Below are 12,049 nucleotides of genomic sequence, written 5' to 3' on the forward strand. Positions count from 1 at the left end.
GTGTGTGTGTCTGTCTGTCTGTGTGTGTTTGTGTGTGTGTGTGTAAATTATTCTTGAGCGAGATATTTTGTCGTTTCCTATAACAGTACAACGATCTACCATATATAGTTGTGTAGTATAAACATACACACGCATACACACATACATACACGTACACAAACACACGCACACATACATATAGATACACACATACATCATCATCATCATCATCATCGTTTAACGTCCGCTTTTCATGCTAGCATGGGTTGGACGGTTCAACTGGGGTCTGGGAAGCCCGAAGGCTGCACCAGACCAGTCTGATCTGGCAGTGTTTCTACAGCTGGATGCCCTTCCTAACGCCAACCACTCCGAGAGTGTAGTGGGTGATTTTATGTGCCACCGACACAGGTGCCAGACGAGGCTGGCGAACGGCCACGCTCGGATGGTGTTTTTTATGTGCCACCGACACAAGGTGCCAGACGAGGCTGGCGAACGACCACGCTCGGATGGTGTTTTTTATGTGCCACCGACACCGGTGCCAGACGAGGCTGGCGAACGGCCACGATCGGATGGTGTTTTTTATGTGCCACCGACACAAGTGCTAGACGAGGCTGGCGAATGGCCACGATCGGATGGTGTTTTTTATGTGCCACCGACACAAGTGCTAGACGAGGCTGGCGAATGGCCACGATCGGATGGTGTTTTTTATGTGCCACCGACACAAGTGCTAGACGAGGCTGGCGAACGACCACGCTCGGATGGTGTTTTTTATGTGCCACCGACACCGGTGCCAGACGAGGCTGGCGAATGGCCACGATCGGATGGTGTTTTTTATGTGTCACCGACACAAGTGCTAGACGAGGCTGGCGAACGGCCACGATCGGATGGTGTTTTTTATGTGCCACCGACACCGGTGCCAGACGAGGCTGGCGAACGGCCACGCTCGGATGGTGTTTTTTATGTGCCACCGACACCGGTGCCAGACGAGGCTGGCGAACGGCCACGATCGGATGGTGTTTTTTATGTGCCACCGACACAAGTGCTAGACGAGGCTGGCGAATGGCCACGATCGGATGGTGTTTTTTATGTGCCACCGACACCGGTGCCAGACGAGGCTGGCGAACGGCCACGATCGGATGGTGTTTTTTATGTGCCACCGACACAAGGTGCCAGACGAGGCTGGCGAACGACCACGCTCGGATGGTGTTTTTTATGTGCCACCGACACAAGTGCCAGACGAGGCTGGCGAACGGCCACGATCGGATGGTGTTTTTTATGTGCCACCGACACCGGTGCCAGACGAGGCTGGCGAATGGCCACGATCGGATGGTGTTTTTTATGTGCCACCGACACAAGTGCCAGACGAGGCTGGCGAACGGCCACGATCGGATGGTGTTTTTTATGTGCCCACAGCATGGAGGCAGGTCGATGCGGTACTGGCTACGGCCACGTTCGGATGGTTTTCTTATGTGCCACCGGCACTGGTACCACTAAGATGCAAATTCCATTGATTGTTCATCGAACATCAATGGAATTTGTATATATATATAAATGCATACATAAAGAGAGGGTTGAGGTTCAGTCCCACTTCACGGCACCATGGGCTGAAGGCGTTGTTTTTTTATTATATAGCCCCAGGCTGACCATGGATTTGACTGCGGCCATGCTGGAGCACCGCATGAATTTCATTGAGAGAAACTGTGCAGAAGTGCAGGCACACGCGAGGCTGTGTGATAAAAAGCTTGCTTACCAACCACATGGTTCTGGGTTGGTCCCACTGTGTGGCACTTGGGCAAATATCTTCTACTATAACTTCAGGCTGACCAAAGCCTGGTCGTGGATTTGGTAGACGGAAACTGAAAGAGGCCCGCCGTACCATATGTTACATAGATATTATACCATACCATGATACTGTGTGGACTAAGATCCCTGTTGACAGGCCGCTGGTATTTATAGAGTGGTAGACACCTTCTGTATGCAAATTAAGGACCACTTCATAGAGTAACTGCTGCATTTGTTGAGTATATTAACATTTGGCTACCTGTTTCCCCGGAGACAGTCAGAATGTGGACGCATCTGATGAAAAGCCAATAAGATTTGGAAATTGATTGAGGGTTTTCATAATTTTTTTCAATCTGTGGAGAAATGGCTAAAATTTCCCTTGTTTATAATTATACCATGTTATATATACATATATTTCTTTATTGCGCACAAGGGGCTAAACAAAGAGGAGAAAACAAGGACAGACAAAGGGATTAAGTCGATTACATTGACCCCAGTGTGAAACTGGTACTTTATTTATCGATCCTGAAAGGATGAAAGGCTAAGTCGACCTCAGCAGAATTTGAACTCAGAACGTAATGACAGACGAAATACCGCAAAGCATTTCACCCAGAGTATATGTTATATATATATATATATATATATATATATATATATAGGGAAGAATTTACAAAAACAAAAGATGAAGTCAGGTGGGGTACAAACAAACAGATGTATTAGTATAATGCTCGGAAAGTGAAAAAGTCTTTAACGTTTCGAGCCTACGCTCTTCTTCAGAAAGGAACAAGGAGAGAAAATAAATATATGTGTCTGTGTTTGTTCCCACCACCATCACTTGACAACTGATGTTGGTGTGTTTATGTCCCTGTAACTTAGCAGTTTGGCAAAAGAGATGATAGAATAAGTACTAGGCTTACAAAGAATAAGCCCTGGGGTCAATTTTTTTGTCTATAACACTTTAAGGTGATACTCCAGCATGGCCACAGCTAAATGACTGAACCAAGTAAGAGTATAACAGTGTGTGTGTTTGTCCCCAACCACCACTTGGCAACCGGTGTTGGTGTGTTTATGTCCTCGCAACTTAGCGGTTCAGCAAAAGAGACTGATAGAATAAGTACCAGGCTTTACAAAAATATAATTACTGGAGTCGAATCATTCAACAAAAAATTCTTCAAGACATTGCCCCAGCATGGCCACGGTACAACGACTAAAACAAAGACAAAAGATATATATATACATGTATGCGTACATATGTATATGTATGTGTGTGTCTTTGTCCCCACCATTGCTGGTTTGTTTACATCCCCCTAACTTAACAGTTTGGCAAAAGACACCAATAGACTAATTACCGGACTTACAAAATCAAATCGAAAAAAATTATATTGGGGTCGATTTGTTCAACTAAAACCCTTGAGTGTAGTGCTCCAGCATGACAACAGTTGGATGACTGAAGCCAGGAAAAAAGCAACAAAAATATAAAAGAAAAAACGTTTTAAAATCACATAACAAAAAGACACCAACACATTAATTTGGATTTATTTATTTTATTTTATTAATTAATTAATTAATTATTTTATTTACAGGAAGAGATTCAGGTGAATTTTAATTTTGGTTTTTAATTATTTTTTGTTTTCTTTAGTAAATTACAAACTTTACAAATATTTCAGGTTTTCAAATCCTCAGTGAAAAAAAAAGAAAAATTCATTGACACACAGAGTGACAAACAGACAGACACGCACACAGACACATCCACACCCACACACACAATTTTATAATTATAATTAACAAAAAATTTATTTTTTTTTATGACCAGGCACCAAGACCATTTACAAAGTTTTGGTTTATTTCCACCTCCTCAGTGGAAAAAAGAAATCATTCACACACACACACACATTTTATTAATTACAATTAAAAAAATAATGGGTTTTTTTTAATGACTAGGCACCAAGACCAATTATTGCATGGATGGGAGGGTGGGAGAAAAAAATAAAAAGCAAGAGGACTGCAGTATAGCAAGAGATAACCCCAGTATATTACTGGGACAAAAACAAAAAAGTACAGTCATCGGTCACAGCAAGGTTTTGATTAAATAAACCACAAAAAAAAATTAAGGGAATTGATTGCATATTAATTAAATAATTAACAAAATTACATATTTAAGGCATTTAATCAAACAATCATCTGATTCACCCAACTCAACATCTTTAAAAAAGAGTAATAATAATAATAATAATAATAATAATAATAATAATCCTTTCGGCCTGAAAGTTTTGGGGCAGGGTTAAGTCGATTAGATCGACCCCAGTACTCGACAGGACCTTAATTTATTGACCCGAAAGGATGAAAGGCTAAGCTGACCTCAGCGAAATTTGAACTCAGGACGTCAACACAGACAAAATACCGCTAAGCATTTCGCCCAACATGCTAACGATTCTGCCACCTTAATTATAATAATAATAATAATAATAATAATAATAATAATAATTATAATTATAATGATAATAATAATGATAATAATAATAATGGTGTTTGATTAAGGCACAAGGCCAGCAGTTTTGAGTAGGGGCAGTGAAGTCGATTGACATTGGCCCCTAGTACTCAACTGGAAATTTATTTTACTGACCCCAAAAGGATGAAAGGCAAAGTCGACCTCAGAGGGATTTGAACCCTGAACGTAAAAGTTTATAACAAAATAATACCACAGGTTATATTGTATGATGTTCTACCAATTCTTCCATTCTCAGCCTCTCCCCAACCTCCCCCACCCCCCACCCAGAAATGGAAATATATTCAAACACACATACACACAAAAAAAAACATTACTGGCCATTAAAAAGAAAAACAAAAGGAAAAAAAAGAGAGGTATGTGTGAAGGGGTGGGGTGGATAAGATGTAATGAAAGCAAGGCAAGGCATTCGAGCCACCACATCAGCACATAATAATATAGTGTCTCTTATATACATACACATGCACACACACAATCACTACCACCACCACCACCACCATTGTTATCATCTCCATGACCACCACCAATAAAGGGACAAGTCAGCACACACCCAATTGCCACCACCATCCCTACCACCACCAATAAGGGGACAAGTGTGCACACACACACACACTTAATCACCACCAGCATCACCATAACCAGTCCTCATTAGGAGGAGGAGGAAGAGGAGGAGGAGGAGGAGGAAGAGGAGAGAATAGTTACTTTGGGATAAGGCCACAAAAATTTGTAAGACAGGAGGTAAATGGGATTGTGTGGCAGTCATGCCTTTCCCCAAACACATATATCTATTTCTTTACTACCCACAAGGGGCTAAACAAAGAGAGGACAAACAAGAACAGACAAAGGGATTAAGTCAATTACCTCGACCCCAGTGTGTAACTGGTACTTAATTTATCGACCCCGAAAGGATGAAAGGCAAAGTCGACCTCGGCGGAATTTGAACTCAGAACGTAGCGGCAGACGAAATACCGCTAAGCATTTTGCCTGGCGGGCTAACGATTCTGCCAGCTCACCGCCCCAAACACATATATCAGTGGTTCCAACCCTTTTCTATCGACATTTCTATCAGTTAAGAAACTTCAGCTTTTTTGTGCTAAAATCCAAAGCCATTTACCATTTCTGGAAACATGCAAACTAGAAAACGTTATACCAGATGGTCTTACAGGAAATATACCAATGTGAGCATCACAGCCTGATGATTTATTGCTTCAAAAGTTTAAACTGATCGGTAAGAGAAATTCATTTAACATAATGGAATCGTTCAAAATTAATATTACTTGGTGCAGACATTAAGGTGATTTCGAGTGTCCTTGAACAGGTATGTTCTTCTAGAAATCATTTGAACTTTTTGTGTAACTGTTTGATGAACTTTGAAAAAAAGGAAATTTCGGTTCTGAAGACAAAAAAAAAAAGAAAAGAAACTGAAAAGGCTGAGTTCCCATTCCCCTGAGCCCAGTGGGCAAGGGAACATTTTGGTCAAGAACATTTGCTTTGAAATATGAGAAGTCGTTTTTACTTTCAGGACAAGTGTTATGTGATAAACGGATCTTTTCGGTTTGAACGGCAGTTTTTTAAAATAATTTCCACATAACTAAGCACTTTTAAACTTCATATACTGTTAGAATGTGTTTATAAAACATCTTTTTCTCTTGGCTTTATTGAGAAAATTCTATAGTTTGTAAGATATTTGTTGTTATTTTTCTTCAATTTCTGCAATTTCAACCAATCAATGACATCTATTGAGGTGAAAACATTCTGTGCCGTATGAATATGTCCCTCATTTAAGAAACAGATTGGGTTTATTTACATTTGTGAAGAAAAAAGATACCCTTCCCCCCCCCCCTAACCCTAAAACAGATTGAAATGCAATAAATCGATACTAGGGTCATAATTATGGGTGACAATTTCATATGACACCGTTAGAAAAAACTGCCGTTCAAACCGAAAAGATCCTGATAAACTTATTGACGCCAGGTTGAAAATCGTAACAGAAAATTTTCCTGAAACTCCAATACAACCATTTTTTTTTCTCACATGGAATTTCTAACGTACAATGCACACTGTACACTGTTCATTCATCACACCAGGAACAATCATTTTGTTTTGTCGACCAATTTTATCGGAGATGTTTATATTAATGGCAGTTTGAACGTGCCAGTATCGCAGAAACTAATGGCACAAAATCAACGTTGTACTCACCACAAACAAACATTATTACTACAATTCAACAAGTTCCTATAATTAATCCCCAAGTTGGCACATATGATTGTAGCCCTTTTGCCCTGGCGTATGCATTTGAACTGGTCATTGGAAACGCTCCAGGGAAGTTTTTTATTTGATCAGTCAAAACTGCGAGCACATTTTCAATTTTGTCTTGAGAGCAATAAGTTTGTTCCTTTTCCAAAAAAGAAAAAGTTTCAAATGCCAACAAAAACGAAAGAAGTCACATACTTTTTTATTATTATTATTATCATTATCATTATTATTATTATTATTATTATTATTGAGTGAGAGAGCAGTGCATGCCATCAAAGTGACACTGGGGTAAAATATACGAAGCCCAATATACCCATCATGATAACCCGTCTGATAAAGGTACACCGGGCAGCAAACAAAATATGTGCGCGACATGGTGATCTCATATCAAGATAAACAGCACATGACCTTGCAGGTGGGGCCCAGTTAGAATTTTCTTCAGGTTGAGTAGCCCATCCCGCTCAAAAGGTCCCTGAATAAGGGTTGTTTAAGGATGTTGAACGAAACACCCATGTTTCCAGAGGTGAATTATTCAAACCCCAAAGAATCCCTCTCAACACATGGCCATGATGCTCCCCCACTACTTCTGCTCGTGATCAGAGATACACATATTGTCAGCCACTAAGGGACATGCTCAACTGGTTAACACCAAACAAGCAAATCTGTGGTATTGAGCATTATTATTATTATTATTATTATTATTATATTATTATTATTATTAATTATTATTATTATATTATTATTATTAATTATTATTATTATTAATTATTATTATTATTATTATTATTATATTATTATTATTATTATTATTATTATAATAATAATAATAATAATAATAATAATAATAATAAGGCAGCGAGCTGGCAGAATCATTAGCACACCAGACAAAATGCTTAGCATAATTTCATCCGTCTTAACATTCTGAGTTCAAATGCCACCAAAGTCGACTTTGCCTTTCATCCTTCTGGGGTCAATAGAATAAGAACCGGGGTCAATGTACTTGAACTAAACTTCCTCCACTTCAAATGTCAGGCTTTGTGCCAATAGTAGAAATGGTTATTATTATTATTATTATTATTATTATGCATAATCCAAAGGGCAGTGATGTAAAGGATTTAAATTACTTTATTAGCCATTTCAAATGAGCCACCTTTCCTGTTTTTATCATATATATATATATATACACACATACATATCAATATATAGATACATACAAACATACATACATTTAGACACACATACGTACATACACACACATACGCAGACATATAAATAAATAAATAAATATTTCCAAATACACCTCAAGCCACCTACAAGAAGTGACCCTTGAACCCTCCTCCGCCACCTCCCTTCCCTCACCAAGTCACATGTCAAGGAAGCTCGTTACAGGCAGGGGTCACATCCAATGACACAACAGAGGCAAATCAGGGCTGCAAGTTTACGTGGGGGGAGAGGTGCCACCAACTGAACAGAGAAAGGTGGTAGATTTTAATCAGCCCCAGGAGAGCGTGGAGACTGAACCGAAGACCTTGTGGTTAAGAACCAAATGCGAAATTTCTTAAGTACCCAAAGTATTCTATTATTAATACTGAGTGTGTGAAATGTTTTGTTGCAATGTTGAGTCCAACAAAAGGTGTTTTGTTTCTGCTACATCCTCCTGGCTTCCCAGACCCTGATCGAACCATCCAACCCATGCTAGCATGGAAAACAGATATTAAACGATGATGATGGTGATGATGATGATATATATATATATGAGTGTATGTGCTTATGACAGACGGACAGACAGAGAGAAAACAAGGCCAAAAGAAATCTACAAAGTTGATATGATGAGATATTACATATCATAATTAAAACAACAACATCAACAAAAATACAAGTTAACAATTACAGAAAGGTATATGGAATAGGACTGAAATCAGAAGAGAAAAAATAATCCCTTGATATGGCACAATATCACGACTGCGTGTGATACCATAAAATATTATAAGGTAAGCATATATGAGTGTGTGTGTGTGGGGGGGCATGATATTGTAAATAGTGTGTGATATGTGATGTGGTACAGGGTGCAGGAAAAACAAACCTCCCACATTTAACAGGTTGAGAAGTATTTCAACATATAAATGCACAGTGCGCAATATTCCTAACCGTGGTGGTAATGAGGAAAAACGGTAAAACATTAGCTACATGAAGATACCATTTTCACCGGCCTAACTTCACTTGTGTCGTAATTATGGCCATGGGAAAAATGGGAGGTATTTCTGCCGCACCCTGTAGAATATCATATAGTTGTGTATGTGATATAGCACAACACTGTAAGGGTGTGTGTGATATGGTACAATATTGTATGATGTGTGTGTGTGATATGGTACCACATTGTATGATTGGTACAATATTGTATGATGTGTGTGTGTGATATGGTACCACATTGTATGATTGGTACAATATTATATAGCTGTGTGTGTGATATGATACAGTATTGTATGGTATGTGTGATATGGGAAACATCAGGTATTATGCATGGCATGATATCATAAGCTGTGTGTGTGTGATATGATACACAACATCATATGCTTTCTGTGAGAGACATAGTACAATATCAAATGATTCTGTGTGTGTGTGTGTGTGATATTACACAATAACAGATGATGTGTGTGAGGTGATATGTGTGTGTCTGATATGTGTGTGATATGGAATGATATCGTATAGTGTATGTGTGCAGTGTGCCAGTGAAAGGGACAGAAAGACTGACAGCATGTTATTATATGTTATACATATAATGGAAGGTGGGGTTGGGGGTGTCGATTACACTGAACCCCAGTGGGGGCTTATTTTATTGAACCCAGAAAGGGTGAAAGGCAAAGTCGACTTCGGTGGAATTTCAAGTCGGGACACAAAGGGTCAGGAAAAATGCCACGGGGCATTTTGCCCAGCATGCTAACGATTCCACAGGGTCGTCGTGTTGATGACAGGAAAGATCAAAACAAATAATAAAATAATGATGATGATGATGATGGTGGTGGTGGTGGTGGTGGTGGTGGAGGTGGTGGTGGTGGTGGTGGTGGCGGCGTTCAGGATGTCTCACATTGCCAGTAAGGGAATAGGGTTGGGGAGTTCGCGCAAATATTCCAAGGCGCGTGGCAGGGAGGGGTGGAGTAAATCGAAATAAATAAACAAACATAACATGACACTTGAAGGGTTCGAGGGTCCGAAATCTTATTGCTCGACATAGACTGTAAAAGGAGAGGTGGTCCTGGAAGGATTTGAAATCAGAATATCAAAAACAAAAAAAGACAGCCCATCCAATACTCGAAAACTGGAAGACACCGAGTACAGCACACTTCATTAATTCTACCATTCTACCATTCCTTTGACAACAACTTGACCAATCAGCTGATGGTCAAATCCATTTCATACATCATATATATGTATGTTTGTGTGTATGTGTATATATATACATCAGGTGTGTATGTGGTAGGGGTGCACTGAACACCCATTGAAAATGGCAAATTCATTACAAATATTAATTTCACTCATTAATTTAATCACAAATGTTAATGGAAAGCTTTTGTTTTACACCTGCTTGAAATTTGGTGGCACTGGGTGTGGTAGCAGGTATGTATGTATATATATATATATATATATTAACAGCTTCTGACTTGAACGGATCCCCTTGGACAAGGGAGACTATTGACCCAACAGACACTCATACACACACACACACATATGTGGAGAGAGGGGGAGAGAGAGAGAAAGGGAGAGAAGTATACATGTATACACTTAAACGGATATATATATATATACAGATATATATGTGTATATATATATATATATATATGTGTATATATATATTCTGAGAGGTTCAAAAAGAAAAAAAAATATTGTAAATATTGTCATGAACTTTGCTCTGTATATATTGCTGATTTCATCAATTTCTGTGGCCATACTGGGGCATTTCATATATATATATCATCATTATCATCATCATCATCGTTTAACATCCATTCTCCATGCTAAATGATGATGATGATGATGATGATATATATATATATATATAATTCTATTGAAATACACATTAATGTATGCATATGCACAATGATGTATATACAAATATATATATATTTAAATATATATATGTGTGTGTGAGTGTACACATTTAAAATGTGTGTTTTAATCAATGTTTTTTGTTTGCTTTCTTTTCGTTTTTTGGGGTGTTTTTTTTGGGCATCAATTCATTGTGATTCCACTCTATTTGGTAAAAAAAAATGGAAATATAAGAATCAGTACCAGTGGCAGGATTTGATCCTGGTTCTGTGAGTTTTCTGAAAAACATCATATATATATATATATATATATATATATACACACCACACACACACACACATATATATATATATATTCATGCATAGGTGTTCAAACATATACACACCATTCGTTTTACAGTCATCATTATGTCTCAGCTTAAAAGGAAATGAAAGAAAACAGCACCTTGTAGTAGCAAGACCAATACCACACACACACACCACACACACACACACACACATAGCATATGTAAACCCTTTCTAATAGTATATTAAACACCCACAGCACACACACGTGTGCATATAAACACAGCATACACATGGATATATATTTAGCATTCATATATATATATATATATATATATATATATATATGTGTGTGTGTGTGTGTATGTATGTATGTATATGTGCATGTGTGTATGAGAATATAGATATTCAGGTATAAAAAGTTTTTTTTTTGAGTCAGTGGTGTGTGTGTGTGTATTATCACACAAAGGGAGACTACTGGTGGCACAAATTTATTATTCTCTCCCTTGCAATGTCCATTACAAATTATTAACAGCCGCGTTTTGGTTGAATAAAAGATAACAGCACCAATTAATTCTCAAAACACTGTGGTTTTTAAGACACGTTTCACCATGAAAATTGAAGTTTGCTGATGTACATTTTAAAATGTATCATGTATGCGTGCATTGTGTGTGTGTGTGTGTGCATTTGTGTACGCGTGTGTGTGTGTGTTTGTCTGTGTGTGTAATGTGTGTGCATGTGCATAGTATAATAATATTAATATAAATATCTTGCAAACACACATGAACACACAACTGGCAGAAAGTGACCGACGCCCCTCCTTCCCCCAATTTTTTTTTTTAAATAGTTTAATCAGTAGAGAAGACCACTTACGCAGCGGTCAGCCATAAACAAATCTGCTGCCACTGCTACTCCTGCTGCTCTTGCAGTAGCAGTAGCAGTAGTAGTAGTAGTAGTAGTAGTAGTAATAGTAGCAGTAGTTTTGCCATGTGTCACTTTCTGCCATATTTTACAGTGGAAGACTCAAAGTTCTCCTCCCCTTCCCCCTCCTCCCCGTCATCCTGCCACCCCGCCCCGCATCCGATCCACCCTTGCCTCAACTCAAGGCAAACCCTCCTTATCCTCCTCCTCCTGCTCCCCTCTCTAACAGGTTCCGCCCCCACAAAAGACTGCATGCTTTTATATATATATATATTTT

At 38.7% G+C, this 12,049-nt stretch overlaps 1 protein-coding gene and 1 long non-coding RNA gene across 2 annotated transcripts in view; both read right to left on the minus strand.

Moving 5' to 3' along the window:
• Positions 1 to 5,332: 5,332 nt before the first annotated feature.
• On the minus strand, positions 5,333 to 6,801 carry LOC118761824. Its single transcript, XR_004997662.1, has 2 exons — positions 6,229 to 6,801; positions 5,333 to 5,814 (listed from the first exon to the last, which is right to left on the minus strand). It is a non-coding gene; the product is annotated as an uncharacterized LOC118761824 (long non-coding RNA).
• A 4,483-nt stretch (positions 6,802 to 11,284) lies between these two features.
• The window catches only part of LOC115231192 (cell division control protein 42 homolog), a 5,411-nt gene continuing 4,646 nt past the window's right edge, over positions 11,285 to 12,049 (minus strand). Inside the window, exon 3 of the mRNA XM_036499982.1 lies at positions 11,285 to 12,049. This exon is cut by the window's right edge and continues 982 nt beyond it. The gene's annotated coding sequence lies outside the window, so the exon portion shown is untranslated.

This window comes from Octopus sinensis, unplaced genomic scaffold (assembly GCF_006345805.1).
Source record: "Octopus sinensis unplaced genomic scaffold, ASM634580v1 Contig17742, whole genome shotgun sequence".
NCBI lineage: Eukaryota > Metazoa > Mollusca > Cephalopoda > Octopoda > Octopodidae > Octopus > Octopus sinensis.